The 18,697-nt window shown below is 41.8% G+C and overlaps 1 protein-coding gene and 1 non-coding gene across 4 annotated transcripts in view; both read right to left on the minus strand.

The window, feature by feature from the left end:
* LOC149307477 (C-myc promoter-binding protein-like) overlaps positions 1–9,780 on the minus strand; it is a 47,600-nt gene extending 37,820 nt beyond the window's left edge. For 2 of the 3 annotated variants that reach the window (XM_089539254.1, XM_089539252.1), the window contains exons 1-2: positions 9,638–9,780; positions 7,436–7,545 (exon numbers count right to left, since the gene is read on the minus strand). The gene's annotated coding sequence lies outside the window, so the exon portion shown is untranslated. The remainder of the gene's footprint in view (positions 1–7,435; positions 7,546–9,637) is intronic. The other variant, XM_089539253.1, reaches the window with a different exon arrangement.
* Positions 9,781–17,742: 7,962 nt separating this feature from the next.
* On the minus strand, positions 17,743–17,814 carry TRNAQ-CUG (transfer RNA glutamine (anticodon CUG)). Its single transcript has one exon. It is a non-coding gene; the product is annotated as a tRNA-Gln (tRNA).
* Positions 17,815–18,697: the final 883 nt, after the last annotated feature.

Genomic DNA, 18,697 nt, shown 5'->3' on the forward strand with positions numbered 1-18,697 from the left:
AAGAAAGGCATGCCCTGCAAAAACATCAGAGTATAGATAGAATGCAGAGAGGCACAAGTCATGATTTCAGTGGTTAAAAGGATGTTGTGAATAATCTGGCAGAGAAAGAACTGGGTTAGGCAGGCAGTTTCCTCTCCCGCAACAGGATCGCCTAACATAAACTGCCCTGTGTTCAGGAATCCAAGGCAGGAAAAGGAGGTATGGAGGCAGATAATGCCAGCCACGTCTTTCTGTACCAGCTGGACTATCCTCTCTCTTGCCTTAAGGCCAAATGCCAGCCACCCTTCAGGAAAATAAACACTGGAGTCTGTTGCCTTTTTGACTGCAGTGGGGATTGGTTTCAGTTTTCTTTCATTTTAAATGCATGATTGTCAGTGCATTGTCAGTATGGTTTAAAATCTACTAAATAAGAGATCATGTTACCTGAATAGCTTGAAGATTTTTTCAGCCAATTTACACTGAGGATTGGAGATGATGGCAATAGTTATATTCACAATTAACCGCATTCCTATTGTATTTCGGAGTCTAAATTCACTTTGCAGCTTTAGCTTTTATCCAACATAAAGGGATGAATCCAGACTTAGTCATGTTTAGGTTAGACTCACCCACTGAAATAAATGGCTCTTAAGATATCTATACTTTCAGTATTACTAAATCTGGATCAACCTCAGATTTTGACCCAACCCAATGATTCATTCCATTTTCAACCTGATCCTCCTTCAAAGATTTCAGGGTAACGAACATAGTTCATTGTTCATTCCTCTCATCCTTTATCCTCAAAACAACCCAGAAAGAAAAATTAGAAACAGAAAGAGACTTCCATTCCAAGTTTGTCAACTCATTTCATGGCCAAGACTGGATCTGAGAATCTTTCAGGATCAAGTTTTTGTTTTCTATATGCTAGGTCATTTACAGCTTCCCTTACATACGCTGTTGTTTTTCCATCAGCCAGCTTAGCTAAGAGTAATTCTGACCAAGTCACCCAAGAATTCTGGGAACTGAAGTCCAAAACATCTAGAGGACTAAAGTTTGGGAAAGGATGGAAACCAGGAGAAGGGCCTACAGGTCCCACCCTGTTGAATGGCACACCCCCCCCCCACAACAGACACAATGAAAGAAGCGTGTGTAATTTCTGATACTAAAGAGAAAGCTACTCATTAAAAAACCCCACTAAAGAGCATTCCATTATTCAATCTGTTGAGCAACATGAAAGAGCCTCTCATATCCATCCTGTCCTCCTCTCTCCTTCCCTTTTTGGACTTCCCAAACGTCACAAACCACAAAGAAGAGCATCCTCTTTTGCTCTGTCATAGCATTTTCCTCTGCTGTTGATCATTGCCGCAGCTGAGAAGACATACTGTATTCTGCTTGTAGCAAGCAACTAATGAATATTTTAAGCAGGGGAAAAAAAACCACCCTCTGCACTTCTAATGCCAGAGTAAACATATTAACAAACAGCACTGATCACTTTGATACACATTTTGTGCAAGGATAGAAAAGCTGTAGCAGCTGATGGTGACGTGGTGGTTTGAGTGTTGGACTATACCTTTGGAGACCTGGGTTCGATTCCTGACTCTGTCATGAAACTCACTTGGTGACCCTGGGCAAAGTCACATGCTCTCAGCCTCAAGGGAAGGCAATGGCAAACCACCTCTGGACAAATCTTGCCAAGAAAACCCCATGACAGCTTCACTTTAGGTTCACCCACAAGTGAGAAACAATCTGAAGGCATACAGCAGCAACAAAAGCATAACCCAGCAACCTGCTAATCTCAGTTTTCTAGATATCAATGTAACATATAGGAAGAGACACTTTTAATGGGGTTTCCAATTTTGGGGATGAGGCTTCATACTGCAACAAGGCATCTTTCCCCCTGACTTCCGGAAGCTTACCTTGTTTAAGCCCCACTGAGGCATGACTATTGTTTTTCCTAATTTGGGGGTTGAAAATTATTTGTTAGAGATCCTTAGCTCACCAAGCTACCAAGTTTCCCCCAGGAGAGGGAATTAGTATTTTAATTAATGCATACTGTAGTGTAGATATGGCAGACGGCTCACCGTTCTCTTGACAGTCACTACAGGAAAATCCAAAGGGAAGCAAAAACCCAACCAAAGAAGAGATCTGGCCCATCAACATCACAGCAGCACACATCATATCAATCCATGCTGAGATACTGATAGGACTGAGTAGACGACAGGTATTGCTATCATCTAAGCAATACAGAGGCAGGCAGAAGGCAGACACGACTGTACCTAAGAACCACCAGAACCATCCCTCCTCCGCATCATCCAAAATCCTACAAGTTGATATCCGCTTAAAATGTATAAAAAGGGAAAGGTGGTTTAAAAAACAAACCAGAAATGGATTATGCAAGATTTCAGACCTTTCCAAAATAGAATGACCCTGCTGAAAAGAGGTCTACCATTCCCATGGATGGAGGCTGTCGGTTTGTCTAAAGCCAACCAGGCGCTCTGGCAGAACGGAGAAAAGAAAACAGAGATGACTCATGCCTGAGCCAAGCAGCGAAGTCCTCTCCATCCCCTCTCTGTAAAACAAGCTAATCCTTCTCCAAAATGGTTAATTCACAAAGATGAGACAGGGCAGCATTTCAAAGAACCTCAGAGTCTGTAAACAGAAGATAATTAGGTCCCCCTTTTGAAAACAACCTGGCTGTCTCTCAGACTGTCTTAAAACGAATTCAACTTCCAGTGAGTATAAAGGAGTTTCATTTTGCAAAATTGTCATTCTGCCTAATTCTAGCTATTTTTACACAGCTCCCTATGGAGTATCGGAGCATCTTGCAAAGTGCCGTTTCCAAATGCAAGGCCTGGAGTTCCAGAATACAGTGACGATTGTACCTCTTAAGCCTCCTGCCTATGACACACCACAATTGCTTAAGAGCTTCAGATTTCACTTCTAGGAAACTGCAGCAAAGTATTTAAAATAAGGATTACATCAATGCCGCCCCTCATTATTATTTTTATTGCATTGTGCAATCCATTTTAGCTTTCCCATTTTGAAAAAGCAAGCGCTTAACCTAACCACAAATATGGGAGAAATCCATGTCCCATTAAGGTCCCTGGAAATCTCCAGGAATTTTGACAGATCCGGTAGAATTCAAAGATATAGGCTGCTGGGGATGCTTTAGCTAGAGATCTTGCACTGAGAGGCGGATTGGACTTAGAAGGCCCTTTCCAACTCTTCTTTTACAAGACTGTAGTGTTCTTTTGTGCCACAAAGGCTTTAGTTATCCTGGTGCAGTCCATTCTTATTTACAAGTCAGCTCTGTCAAACTTATTGGGACTTGTTATTAAACACACATTGTAGATGGACAGTACAAGAGGCTACAAGACAGTTAAAACTTTGCTGCCATTGCATATAGTTTAACAGAATGGTTGTCTTACTGTATTTCCTATGAATAATCCTGGTTACGCCAAACATTACAGAAGTTTCAAAGAAACCTCGTCTGCAACCAGCTTTGCTAGAAAGTCCCTTTGAAAAAGCAATGCCAGGTGGTTAAGCTAAAGCCACAGTTATCAATCCACTCCCTCCAAAGCCCTTCCATTCTGGCAACAGCTTTTCCTTCCATACCTAAACTTTTGTTTTTATAACGCATTTTAGGCTGCTTATCGTAAAACAGATCTAAACAGTATACAACAATAGAGTAAGACTTAAATGACAAGAACACATTCGATAACTAAAAAACATAAAACACAGAAATGAGAAGTATGTTGGAGCACAAGTAAATTTGCACTTGGAGAGCCAATTCCAGGACTTCCATCTACTTTAGAGGAATAATAGAAGCAATTCACATAGATTATTGATTCAGTTTATCAACTGCATTCTGACTCTTCATATAGTTTTAAAATATACAGTACTATTATAACTTAAAGGTAACTTGGGTACAAAACACACTGCCCAAATAATCCATCTTGGGACAGCTTTAACTGACCTGGCTCAGTGCTAGAGAATCCTGGGAATTGTAGTTTATTGTGGCACCAGAGCTCTCTGACAGAGAAGGCTGAATCTCTCACAAAACTATAATTCCCAGAATTCCCTAGCGTTGAGGCAGGGCAGTTAAAGCGGACTCAAGACCAATTATTTCTACAGTGTTTTGGACTTTGCTTGTCCATTATTTAAATCAATTTCCCCCAGAGCTTATATACTTATAGACAGTTCTGCATTTAATTATTCGGAAAGTGAAAGATTCTAAGTACCGGCTGACAAAAAGTTCAGGGAGAAATGCAAACATGAACTGGAAAGCTGTCCAGAACATCACTCCACTAATCAGCTTACTTGAAACATTCAATTTCAAGAGCTAAATACAAAGCCGGTTTCTAAATTGCGTATCAGCGCACGGTCTGAGTGTGGAGTGGTTCAGAGACACACTTGTGCATTCTTTAAATAGAACATCAGATTAACAAGGGCTCAAAGCCACCAACCTAATTAACAAGCCATTAAGTGTTATTAATAACTGGCCCACTGACTTTTGGAGTTATTATTTTGTTGTCGTCAACGGCCATCAAGAGGACCTCAACTTATGGTGACCCTATGAATGAGAGACTTCCAAGTCTCCTTGGCTGAGTCCATCCATCTGGAATGGGACCTTCTTCTTTTCCTCCTGAATCACTAAACATTATTGCCTTTTCTAGGGAGTCATGTCTTCTCACGCTGGGCCAAAGTACGACAATCTCAGTTTCATCATCTTGGCTTCTGGGGAAAGTTCAGGCGTGATTTGCTCTGGGACCCATTTATTTGTCATTTTAGCAGTCCATGGTATTCACAGACATCCATCCAACTCTTATCCAGCACCACATTTCTTCCTACCAGCTTTATCTACAATTGGAAATACAATGGCATGGACAACCCTCATTTTAGTATTCAATGATATATCTTTACGCTTCAGGATCTTGTCTAGTTCCTTCGTAGCTTCCCTTCCAAGTCCTAGTCTTCTTCCAGTTTCTTTACTGCAGTATCCATTCTGGTTAATGACTGAGATAAGGTATAGAAGACCTTGTCAATGCCTTCATCGTCTGCTTTAGTTATATAAATAATCTGTAGTCAGTATTTTCGTTTTCTTAAAGGTCAACAGTAAACCTGCCTTTGCACTTCATTCCTTGACTTTCTTCGGTAACCGCTCCATGTCTTTGCTGTTTTCTGCTAGTAGTATGGTGTCATCTGCACAGCTTTACTCATTGGTGTTCCTTCCTCCACTTTTCACACCTCCTTCCTCCGAGTCTAATCCTGAGTTATATATGTATGTTCAGGGTACAAGTTAAATAGACAAGAGCGATGAAATGCAGCCTTGTCTGACTCCTTTGCCAACTGGAAGCCATTCCGTTTCTCCATATTCTGTCCTGACCATGGTCTCTTGTCCTGAGTCTAGGACAATTAAATGTAATGGCAAACCCATTTCATCACTGAGGCGATCTGTTCTATGTAACCACAGGAAATTCATGGTGAGGAAGGAGGAGTAGGTAAGGCACAAGCAGTCCTCCCCAGAAGGAAGAAAGTGTTGTAACTGCAACATTATGGATACTCTTAAGGCCATGAGACATGAGAAATGGAGAGACCCAACGTACGGGACACACTTTACCACTCCTTCTTCTTCCATTATAATTCTTCTTCTTCTATTAGACCCTTCCACAGCTCCTTTTAAAGGGCCAGGAGAACTTTTCAGTGTATTATGACCATAGTAAAAAGGCTAGTGTTGTTTGAATTTTCCAAAATGAGCATCAAAATGTGTTGCGTCAGTCCAGAATTATGTCCTTACGCATAGCACCAATCCATCCTGGCTGTAGCCTTCCTGAGGTTTATGATCAACCATAGATTTGCAGGCATCCTGGACATATACCCAGCTCTTCTTCATGTTTGTAACATTACAGGGTCAGTGCAATGCTGCTCAAAAATCAATGTCTACAAACGATTTCTAGTTGTAGGCAATCCCTGCCTTGCTTTCTCCTCCTATCAGCTCAAGGCCAACCCTGCTAAATATACATTTATTTTTTGCAGAAAGGGAAAAGAAAAAGGGACTGAAAACTTTAAACTACTTATATGTAAACACAACTCCATGATACTGCCAAATTCCAGAATCCTATCTGATTTTCATCGAAGATGTTTAACATAGTTCCTGATTACAAAGAGCAACTGAACAATCAGGTGAAGGTTACTTTCGCCACCTAATCCATAACTGACATTAGTTTAAAAGTTTAGTCTTCGATCGAACGCTTTCTCTCTCTAGATCCTAATGGAAAGTTCCCGTCTCCATTAGAAACGGGAGGAGGGAGAAATCATATCACCACACTTCCTAAAATAAGACAAATCCCAGGCATCTAAATTTAGATGGCAGCATAATCCCCTCCTTACAGATATCGAAGACACATAAAATCACAGACACACATCCCACCATCACCCACGGCAAAGAGTAAAAGAATGACAATGAAATGTCTGTCTATCCATCCATCCATGATTTTCATAGGAAGCCGGCTATGAAAGCCATGGCAAATCTTAGCAGGTGTCTCCCTAGAAGCCCCACAAATACTCCAATATTTTATCAGTGGTGGACCTCCAAGTGTTGTGGACTTCAGCTCCCAGAACCCAAAACGGCTGAGGCCTCTGGAGCTAAAATCCAAAACACCAGAATTCGGGAATCACTCCTTTAAATAATCACTGCCTTGGCAGTATTTCCCAGGAATAAAAGGGTGAGCATCCTAAAATGAGTTACTCCTTCCACTCACCCCAATAAGCAGGAACAGTGCAGACCAAATATTGGCCATTCCCACAATATTTACGCTCAGTGACAACATTTCAAGCAGCAAATGATACTCAGTCTTTAGCCTTCACCCCCCCAAATATTGCAGCCACTTCTAAAACCAACTTTTCCAACTCTTTCCTGTTCCAACATAACCAGCCTCACCTCCGTCATCACTCTTGATGCCTATGCCCCAGTGTCTTCTTCCTCTAATGCAGTGGTTCCCAAACTTTGGTCCTCCAGATGTTTTAGATGTTTCAGCTAGCTAGCTAGAGTTGGACTGTTTATACAGGGAGATGTCTATCTATCTATCTATCTATCTATCTATCTATCTATCTAGACAGACAGACAGACAGACAGACAGACAGACAGAGTTTGCCCTATAAGGTAGCCCAGAATTACCCCTTCTGAACAAATCTTGCCAAGAAAATCTTGCCAGCTAATCTTCCCATGAAAGGTTTGCCTTAGTGTCTCCCTGTGTCTTGGAAATGGCTTGAAAACACAGAACAGCAGCAGCAGCAACAACAACATACCCCAGTTCTCTTGCCTGAGGCGGCTGCCTCACTCTACCTAACAGTAGGGCTGGCGATGCTCCTGCACTTGGGAAAAAGTAAAGGCATGCACCTAAGACACGGAGGTAGGCATTTATTTATTTCTTGGGAAGCTTAACCAAGCCAAGCTAACCTCTGTGATCTTCCTCATCCCATCCTGGTGCTGAAATTCCTTGCTCTGACATCTGTTACACACAGCAAATTGGAGTCCATGCTGGCATGCACACGAGAGTTATTTCCAGTCTATGACAAAAGGGAAAATCCTTTCACACACAAGAGATAAATTGGTGTAATTCTGCAAGGGGCTCCTCAACCTAGATATCAGCATTTGCTTTTATCTATATATTTGCTAAAAGGTGGGGAGGAGAACAGAGAGAAGGTAAACATAACATTTTTGAACATTTGTGGATCAGAAGCATTAATGTGTGAAAGACAGCTTTCCCCAAATTCTGAATATATATATGTGTGTGTGTGTGTGTTTGTTTGCAGGTGAATTAGACATGCCAGGTAGCTAATTCCACAATTCCTTCCCTCCCTTCCTCCCCATTACCTCTTAATACAATATGCAAACACAACTTTAAGATCAAGTCATCTCTCTGCTGTCTAATGTTTTCAACATGATTGCCTGATAAAAGCATATGCTGGTTTCAAAAGCATAGAGAGAGAGAGAGGTAAGTAGGCAGGTAGGTAGGTAGATGGCTAGATAGATAGATAGAGGTAGATGGCTAGATAGATAAAGAGAGATAGGTAGGTAGTTAGTGGATGGATAGATACATAGATAGAGATAGGCAAGTAAGTAGGTAGGTAGGTAGGTAGATGGGTAGATAGATAGAGGTAGGTATGTAGATAGTGGATGGATGGATGGATGGATAGATAGATAGATAGATAGATAGAGGTAGGTAGGTAGGTAGGTAGGTAGATGAGTAGATAGACAGAAGTAGGTAGATAGATAGGTAGTGGATGGATAGATAGATGGATGGATGGATGGATGGATAGATAGATAGATAGATAGATAGATAGATAGATAGATAGATAGATAGATATCTGCCTTCCCTTTCCACTTTTTTTTGGGGGGAGGGATCTGGCCAAATGAAAGCATTAATCCCCCCTGTAGTAATAATTTTTGGAACTGTTCTTATGGCACAGACCAGTCCTGCTCCACCCAAACAGACCACACAGTCCCTCTCCAAACAGCCACACACACACTTCCCCCCATTTGGGGGATAAATAATTGATGACACGATTTCTCTCTCTCCCCCCCCCCCCCTTTGAATATTTCAGAGCCAGGGCTGAGGGAGGGGATCCAAGTACAAGCAACCCATTCACACGTGCATCATGGCACACGAGTTGCATCACACACAACCCAAGACCCAGATCGCAACCCCCCCCCCAAAACCCTTAACAACCCCAAAAAGCAACACTGCCTTCTTTCCTCGCATCTTCTTCTCCCTTCTTAGAGAGAGAGAGAGATACAAATAGACAGAGAAAGATGCAAATAGAGAGAGAGAAACAGAGAGAGAATCAGAAATACAAAGATAGAGACAGGGCTAAGTAGAGAGAAAGCAATACAAATGATAGAGAGAGATTCACAGAAAGAAATACAGATAGACAGATAGTTAGACAGATAGAAGAGAAGAGGTAGAAAAAGAGAGATACAGACAGAGAGAGAGAAAGAAACAGAAGAAGAAAGAGAAACAGAGAGAAAGAAATAGAGAGAGATACAGGTAGTTAGAGATGACAGATAAGAGAGGTAGAAAGAGATAGACAGAGAGAAAGAGAAGAGAAACAGAGAGAAAGAAGTAGAGAGAGAGAGATACAGGTAGTTAGAGACAGAGAGAAGAGAAGGAAAGAGAAAGGGGTAAAAAGACAGATATATGTAGTTAGAGATAAAGAAGAGAGGCAGAGAGATACAGATAGAAAGACAGAAGGAGAAAGAGAGGGAGAGAGAAGAGAAGCAGAGAGAAAGAAGTAGAAAGAGAGAGAGATACAAGTGGTTAGAGGCAGACAGAGATGGAGAGGTAGAAAGAGAGAGAGGTAGAAGGAGAAAAAGAGAGAGAAAGATTGATGGATAAAGGAGAGAAAGAGAGAAGGAGGCAGAGAGAACTCAAGAGAGGCATCCCAAATCCCCAATGCCAACTCTGGATCCCCCCAAAATCCCCCATTCCTCTCTCTATCTCTCTCTTCCCCCAAAAAACCCTCTCTTCTTCCTTGTAGGCGAGAGAGAGAGAGAGAGAGAGAGAGAGGGAAAGGGCCACTGCGCCTACATTTTCTCAATGGCTGCCCCTTCTTCAATATTATTATTGTTATCATGGTGCCCGTTTCCCCCGCTGCTCACCTCCTGAGGCAACAGCAGGTCGGAGGAGGAGAAGGAGGAGGCAGAGAGCGTCCTCATGGAGCGAGGCTGGCCGTCCTCCTCTATCTACTCCTCCTCCTCCTCCTCCATTGGCGCCTCAGGCGGCATCCCTCCCTCCCTCCTCCTCCTCCTCCTCCTTCTCCCCTCAGCCGCCGCCATTTTGTTTCTGAGGCGGAGGAGGGGCCCAAAGGAGGCCTGCCTGCCTCAGTCCTGCGCCGCCATTAAGGGCTCAGGCCAAGGCAAGGGGGCCCCCTCAGCCAGGGTCTCTTTTCTTGTTCTCTTTCTCCAGAGACAACCCACCCAAATAATAATAATAATAATAATAATGGGGAAATGTAATAAATGCGTAAATAAAAGGGGAAAAAAAAAAGGGGGGGGGGAAGGCCAGGGTCCCAGTCACCTCAAAGGAGGACAAGGCACCACAAAAGTGTAGGCCCCCTGACCCAATAAAAGCAAAATAAATAAATAAATAAATAAATAAAAATACACTCCTGGGTGTGTGTGTATAATATAATAAAGTATGTATTATTAAATTACAATATAAACATAATACAGTTGTCCATCCATATTGGCTAGGGTTAGGGGAACAATTGTGAATATGGAAAAACCGCACATAACAAAAACGCTGTTTTTCCCTGAGAGGACACCTCTAGGAATCTCTAGGTCTTCCAGTGCAACTCTATGGTCAATGTCCGACAGACACTGAGCATAGAACTGCGCTGGAGGAGCTACAAAGGCCTAGTGGAGTGTCCTCTAGGAAACTCTAGGGCCTCCAGTGCAACTCTATGGTCAATGGCCGACAGACACTGGAGTAGCTACAAATGCTAGTATAGTATTCTCTCTAGGAATCTCTAGGTCCTCCAGTGCAACTCTGTGGTCAATGTCCAACATACACTGACCATAGAATGGCACTGGAGTAGCTACAAATGGTCTTTCAGTGCAACTTTTAGTTAAAGTTGACCATAGAGTTGCACTGGAAGCCCTAGACAGTCCTAGAGAGAACATATTAATGTTCATATTAATGAAATTTGAATAATCAAATCCGCAAATATCAAAGCCGCAAATAAATAGGGATGACTGTATATATCATTCTATTTATATATAAATAATATATATATATATATATATAATGTACAATATAATATAAATATATATATAGTATTAAAATTATATAAAAATAATATAGTATAACATATTATAAATATAATATATACATATAATATATTTAATTATATTTATATATAAATAATATAATAGAAATATATATATACATACTATTATATTTGTATATAAATAATATATAATATAATATACTATATTATAAATATATATTTATATATATAGTATAAATATGTATAAATAATATAGTATAACAATATATTATTAGAAATATATATATATAAATATACAATTATATATATATATATATATATATATATATATATATATTCATGCTTTGTAGCCTGCTGCATCCACACCGCAGTTTGACGCCACTTTGACTGCCAAGGGTCAAGGCTGAGATTCTGGGAGCTGTAGTTTGTTGGGGCACTAGAGCTTTGTTTTTTTGTTTTTTCTTCCTCCCCCCATCCTCCTGTGTAATTAATATTATTTCTCTTTTTTAAATAATATTAATAATAATCACATTTATATATTGACCAGTATCTAAATATATATAGTTCATTTTTGAGGAGTTGCTTTTTGTGTCCTGGAAGTGACCGATTGTAACTCAGAATATACCCAGTGCTTAAGGGATATTGAGGGAGAATACTCAGGGCCCTCATTGCCTCAAAGGAAGACAAGGCACTGCAAAAATGTAGGCCATGACCAAATAAAACCAGACTCCTATAAATATAAATCCATGCTGCTTCCATGCATTTTGCATGTTCCTGTCAGATAGGAACCTAGGGCCACATTCCCACTTACAAATAAGTCGCTTTGCAAACCAAATCAATGGATCGGTTCAGCAGTGGAGCGTGGTTCGCATTTGCCCCAATCGCATTTTCTTGCTGCAAAGTAAAATAAAATAACCCACTTATGGTTCATATTTATATTTATATTTATATTCATATATTGGATTCACCCAAGGCTGACATTACCTACATAAAAATGTATATGGTAGGCCCTTGCTGGGGTTTGGTTCCAGCTTCCAGGTCCATCCATGGATACCAAAACCTGTGGATGCTCAAGTCCCACTAAATGCAATAGTAAAATGGTGTCCCTTATATAAAATGGCAAAATCAAGCACTGCTTTTGGTGTGTGTGTGTGTGTGTATACACACACAGACACACACAATATTTTCAAGCCATGGATAAACTACGTGTGAAAGGGATCTAGGAGTCCAAGTAGACCACAAGTTGAACATGAGTGAACAGTGTGATGCGGCAGCTAAAAAGGCCAATGCTATTTTAGGCTGCATCAATAGAAGTATAGTGTCTAGATCAAGAAAAGTAATAGTGCCACTGTATTCTGCTCTGGTCAGGCCCCACCTAGAATATTGTGTCCAGTTCTGGGCGCCACAATTCAGAAAGGACATTGAGAAACTGGAGCGTGTCCAAAGGAGGGCGACAAAAATGGTGAAGGGTCTGGAAACCATGCCCTATGAGGAACGACTTAGGGAGCTGGGGATGTTTAGCCTGGAGAAAAGAAGGTTAAGAGGTGATATGATAGCCCTGTTTAAATATTTGAAAGGATGTCATATTGAAGAGGGAGCAAGCTTGTTTTCTGCTGCTCCAGAGAACAGGACCTGGAACAATGGATGCAAGCTACAGGAAAAGAGATTCCAGCTCAACATTAGGAGGAACTTCCTGACAGTAAGGGCTGTTCGACAGTGGAATGCACTCCTTCCTCGGAGGGTGATAGAGTCTCCTTCCTTGGAGGTCTTTAAACAGAGGCTGGATGGCCATCTGTCAGGGATGCTTTGATTTGGATTCCTGCATGGCAGAATGGAGTTGGACTGGATGGCCCTAGTGGTCTCTTCCAGCTCTACGATTCTATGATTCTATGATTCTATAAAACCACCTCTGAGTGTTCCTTGCCTAAGAAAACCTTATGACATTAAGGGGGTTGCCATAAGTCAACAGGTGATATGAAAGGACATATACAGCGAAATGTAATAGATATTTGCATTAATCCATGTATGACCGGTCTGAACATGACACTCTGTCCCAAATTTAAACGTCTGTCTTTGCAATCATAATGTTTTATGCAGATTTCAGTTATTTATTTCTGAAGACTGCTATTCTTTTCCATCCAGGATGTCACTTACGATAATTATAATACAACTTAAAATACTTGTAGTCCCACCAAAACGCTTCTTATTTCAAACAGCAAGTCATGGCATCCTTTCTGTTGGCTCGCTTTTAATGCCATAGTGTCTCTGCATTTTAAAGACTATGCAACGAAAATTGTACTTCTGGCACGGTGCGCCCCTATTAAAAGCCAGCCGGCGAAGCCAAAAGAGGTTTCGGTTTGGTCCATTAGGAGATGTAACATTGATCCTGTTGTGCTTAAAAAGAATGGCGTTCGACGGGGATTGATACAAGTTAAGAAGAGGAAGAGAAATGGCACAATGAAATGCAGCGATGCTCTCCTTTGTTTACCAAACAGGTTTTGGAAGGGAAAGGAGCTTTCTGAAAAATGATGGGTTGGTCCTTTTTTATTGCTAACAACCCACTTAGATAGAAGATGGGAAGATGTGCATGCAAGCATGAAACCATGCTAAGATCAGCCCCCTTCTTCCCCTGCATCCAACAGACAGGTATGTATCACCGTTTCAGAAATGCAGAGTTATTTGAAGAAGAATAAATAATTAACAAGGCCATACTCCGGAGGAAAAGCGTTGAGGAACGTTTCTAGAACAACAGCCGTGTTTACTTATTTATTTTCTGTTCCACTTTTCTCGCTGTATTGAGAACCAAGGTGGCTCACAACACAATTAAAAATAGATACAGCAAAAACACAATGTGTTATAATACAAAAAAGCTCACAACAAAGAAAACAGAATTAAAAACAATAACACATGGAAATGCTCGCCTCCCATTAAAACATCTTCTGCATCAATCAGTCAGTTGCAAAACAAAAGCAAAAACCCACCCAAACGTGAATAAAAAGCCTGGCCTCTGTTAGAAAGGAGTTTCGTAAGCAGTCGCCACAAAGCCCTCCTAGAAGAATATGGTCTGAAACCAAACATTAATGCGCAGAGATCGTTGTACAAGAGATGTCAATAGGAGTCAATGGTACGTGGCCTAAATGCTCTCAAAGCACCAGATTGTGTCTGATCTTGGAAACTAAGCAAGCTCAGACCTGGTTAGTACTTGGATGGGAGACCATCAAGGAATCTCAGGTGTGTTTCAGAGGAAGGAGTTGGCAAAACCATCTCTGAGGATTCCTTGCCTAAGAAAACTCTGTGGAGTGTATGGGGCCAGCATAAGTCGGGGGGGCAAATTGAAGGCACATGCGCACATTAGGACAGAGAAATCTTCTTTTAAATGATCTTTATTGAATTATCATGAAATACAAATAAAATTGACCTTAAGCATACAGTCAAGCTTATTTTCCTGTCTTCTTTGGACTCTTGTTGTATCTTCCTTTTAATCTTCTAGCGGTGAAGAGCGCACTTTGTAGTTGGGGAAAAATCCCTTAATTTCTGAATAGTATTTGACTTTGCTATACAGTATTATGAAGAGCCACATCATGAGAAGGCACAACTCTTTGGAAAAGACAATCATGTTAGGAAAGGTAGATGGTTGAAAAAGGAGAGGAAGACTGCGCATCAGAATGGACAGACTCCATCAGAGAGAACACCGGCATGGATTTGCAGGAACTAAGCACAGTGTTGGAGAATAGGACAAATTAGACAGGTCTCCTCCATAGGGCCGCCATGAATCGAAGCCGTCTCGAAAGCAATTGACAACAACAACAGTATTCCTAAAGTAACTTTTCCCAAGTTCTCAGGATCATGTGTGTTATGTGCTCTATAGGTTCACCATAAGCCAGAAATGACTTGAAGACACACAATAACAACAAAAGAATCTGATGTTTCTGAAGTGCAACAGATGGATCAAATCTTTCCCAACTTCTGTTTTTGAAGAGTTGCATTTCCTCGGGTGCAGATTTGTTGACAGAAATACAATTTAAAAAATGCTGATCCAAAAAACAAACAAACCCAACAACGATTATATCTGCATATCTCCATTGCCACCATTATCTCATTTCAGACGATTCTCTTCTCTTTCTTCATTAATAAAAACATATGTTCCCTCTAATTAGTCTAATAATATCTAGCCATGGAAGGCATATTAAGATCATTTAAAACTTGATAATTCAGCAACAAAACCAGCGCCGAGGGGCCACCCACGTCGCCAGCTGCCTTTGATGATCCAGATTCTGCAAAGCCTCGCATGAAGCCTCTCTAGGGCCAAGGCCCAGATTGATTTGGGGAAAACATCAGATTTCCCTCCGCTGCAGCCGCTCTTCAGGAGGAGGCAAAGGGGCTGGGAAACACAAACCTTGGGCTGCGTACAAAGTGACTCACCCGCATCCAAGAACTCTGAAGCCGCAAGGATTGTTGCGGATTACCTGTCTGCAGCTGTTCCTTCCCAGAAAGAGGAATGGTTTTGGGTGCTTATTGTCACTAACCTCGGCCAAGTTCAACCAGGACACCCACCTTCAGAGGTACTCAGACTACCAGCATCCTCTGGAGACTCCATCACCCTCCGAGGAAGCGTCTTCCGTTGCTGAGCAGCTCTTACTCTCAGGAAGGCCTTCCTAATGTTGAGCTGGAATCTCTTTTCCTGGAGCTTGCATCCATTGCTCCATTGTGTCCTATTCTCTGGAGTAGCAGAAAACAAGCTTGCTCCATTCATTCTCAGTATGACATCCCTTCAAATACTTAAACAGGGTCAGCTCTAAACTGTCTCTTCTCCAGGCTAAACATACCCAGCTCCAGCCTCTTCTCATAGGGCTTCATGGTTTCCAGACCCATTCGGTGACCTATGGGAATTAAGATGGAAAACATTACTTAGGATTTTGTATGGTGTGACGTGTGATGCCATAGATTACTTCAGTGGGTGATGCCAACCCTAGTGATGCCACTGTCCATCCATCCATCCATTTACTGGTGGGTGCCATATTGGTTTATTGGCAACTCCATTCTGGATTTTAGTATGAAAGAACGTTCCAAAATGCTGAACCTATTTTGAGGCTATCGATCTGGACACTGCATAGCCCTTTAGAATCCAGATTTAAACTCAAGGCTAATTTACCATCCCTCTGCCATGGAAGCTCCCAGCGGCCACTGCATCTGTTCGTCCACAAACACACACATATCGATATATGCACTTTTACGTGAGGGATTTCTATACGAATCAATGAGAGCAAGGGCCCAGTTTTGCCTGGGGCTACTACATGCTGCTGCAGAGTACTATTTAGTTAACAGTTGCTCCATTATTGGCTCTATGAAAGACTGTGTCGCAACTTAGCTGCCCGTCTCCTCGGAATCACAGCCGGCCTTGCGTCTTTGGCTGAATAATAGTGTTAAGAAACGCTCTTGGCGAGCCATGCGTTCCATGCTGTCGTTGGCCCCGGTCTGGGAACACAATAGAAAACAGCTGCTAAAACACAAACCTAGGGGCCCAGGGAGGAACAGCATTTTGGAGAAACAGAAGAATGAATGCCAAAAGGGAGGATGGATTCTTAAGAGATAGAAAAGGCTTCACCTGTTCATTTCTGGCCATGGAAGACACAGAACCTCTGGCGATGCATCACAGGACTGTAGAATTAAAAGGCACAATCTATCTTGCGCCATGTTTTCTGTCATTATTGTACATATATATTCATGTATGAGTCTAGAAATTTTACTCCAAGAAATTGACCCCAACAAACTGGGACGACTTATCTGTGGGTCAGCAGTGCTATTTCCCCATATGAATTACAACAGAGGAGAGGCTTGCATTTAGGGGGGGAAATGCCGGGAAACCAGTCAGAACCCACAGTACTGGGTGCGAAATAAGCATGCGATACCAAAAGAAGGGAAAGCAAAATTCGACTTCTTTCCTGCCCTGATTTTTTTGAGAACGGAAAGAATGACACATTTCTTAGTAAGGTCCAGCGAAGTCAGAGGGTGAGAGAAACTGGGGAAGGCTTGCAACGCGTTGCGTACGCTTCGTGACTGTTACTGACAGCCATTCACACGCCTGCGACATGTTCAGATCCTCACTGTTTTGTTGCCTAGTTTTGTGTTGCGTCTCCATGGAGATACTCAGGGTTGCCGCAACTGAGGAGAACGTATTTGCATGATCAACGCACAGGAAGGAGTGAGCAAGGAGGCCTTTCCAAAGAGGAAGTGGCTTTTGCAGGCCTCCCTTGTAGGGTCAGACTGGTTGCAATAACAACAATAGTAACATCCTCCAAGCTATGAGTATTTTCTCTATTGCCTGAGCATCACAATCACAGTCGGACCTCCTTATCCACTGAGTCTGTATCCACAGATTCAACCATCCACTGCTTGAGATATATGTGTGTGTGTGTGTGTGTGTGTGTGTGTATATATATATATATACACACATACTGTATATATATATATATATATATATGAATCAAACCCTAGGGGATATCCATTTTAATAATAATAATAATAATAATAATAATACACCATTGTATGTAATGGGACTTGAGCATCATGGATTTTGGTATCCAATGGGACCCAATGGCATAGTAAAATGGTGTCCCTTGAAATATATATATATATATATATATATATAGAGAGAGAGAGAGAGAGAGAGAGAGAGAGAATTGCTTTTGTTATCTTTCCTTGCAGCTAATTATAATTACAATTCCTTGCATGCAAAGAAATGGGAGCACAGCACTTTTTGCAGAGGGACCTTGTCGCCCCTTTGAATGCTGTTTTTCCTTCATTGGTTCGATAAGGGTCTTATCATTTCGGGGAAGCATCTGCAGCCATTTCCTCTCTGCTGATCTTTCCTCGTTCCAACTGCTGTTTTGGGATCAGTTTTGCCAGGGATCTGGGCTCTGCTTTGGCTTCTGCTTTTATTAATTTTGGAAGAAGTCACAAAAGGGAGGTTTTCGTAGGTTCCACCGAGATTTGAACTCGGATCGCTGGATTCAGAGTCCAGAGTGCTAACCATTACACCATGGAACCACCTCTGAGTAAATGCCTTCGCAGCTTCCCTTCAATAGGATTTGCTGAGCAGCGGATCTCTTCTTTCCTTTCTCCTCCCCTTCATTCGCTTAGCGCCTCCTTTCCTTCTCAGAGCAGAAATAGCTATCTATCTATCTATCTATCTATCTCTCAATTTGCTTCTTCTCTTCTTTTCCATTTCCATAGTGGCTGCTGCATTTCTAATTGCTTGGATCCAGGACATTAGGTGCAATTTTAGGGCTTTCCCCCTCTGATTGCAAAGAAAGGAAAACATGTCAAGGTTGATAACGGAGGAAGGAGAAAGACACGTGTCTGTGCTTCCACACACGCATGCAGCCAGGGTTTACTACTACTACTACTATTATTGTTGTTGTTATTTAGGGCATTTACCCCCCGCCCTTCAGCCCCAAAGGCTCTCAGAGCGGCTGCTTCCAATGCTTCTTTGACTGAGACGGAACTTATGGGCTCATTAGCAGTGTTCCTTCTTTTATTGCGGGATAAAGACTCCAGAATAAAACAAAGGATGGACGGGATCCTTTCGGCCTCTTTGCAAACGGTTTGCAGCAGTCTAATAAACCCAGCCTGAGACCCTTTCACTGCCCGGGCTCAAGTGCCAAGGGATCCTGGGGATTGTAGTTCATTGTGGCCCAGAGCTCTCTAAGGAAAGAAAGGCTCAATGTCTCACAAAACTACATTTCCCAGGATTCCCTAGCGTTGACCCAGGAGAGCTAAAGCGCTCTCAAAGCGGATTATTTCCTGCAGTGTGTTTCGGACCGTTGCGACATCAGCTTTGGGAATATTCAGGCTGCGTCCACACTGCAGAAATAACCCAGTTTGATAGTACTTTTAACTGCCCTGACTCAATGCTAGGGAATCCTGGGAA

This window comes from Sceloporus occidentalis, unplaced genomic scaffold, assembly GCF_023333645.1.
Source record: "Sceloporus occidentalis isolate IW3139 unplaced genomic scaffold, rSceOcc1.0.p SCAF_9, whole genome shotgun sequence".
Classification (NCBI taxonomy): Eukaryota; Metazoa; Chordata; class Lepidosauria; order Squamata; family Phrynosomatidae; genus Sceloporus; species Sceloporus occidentalis.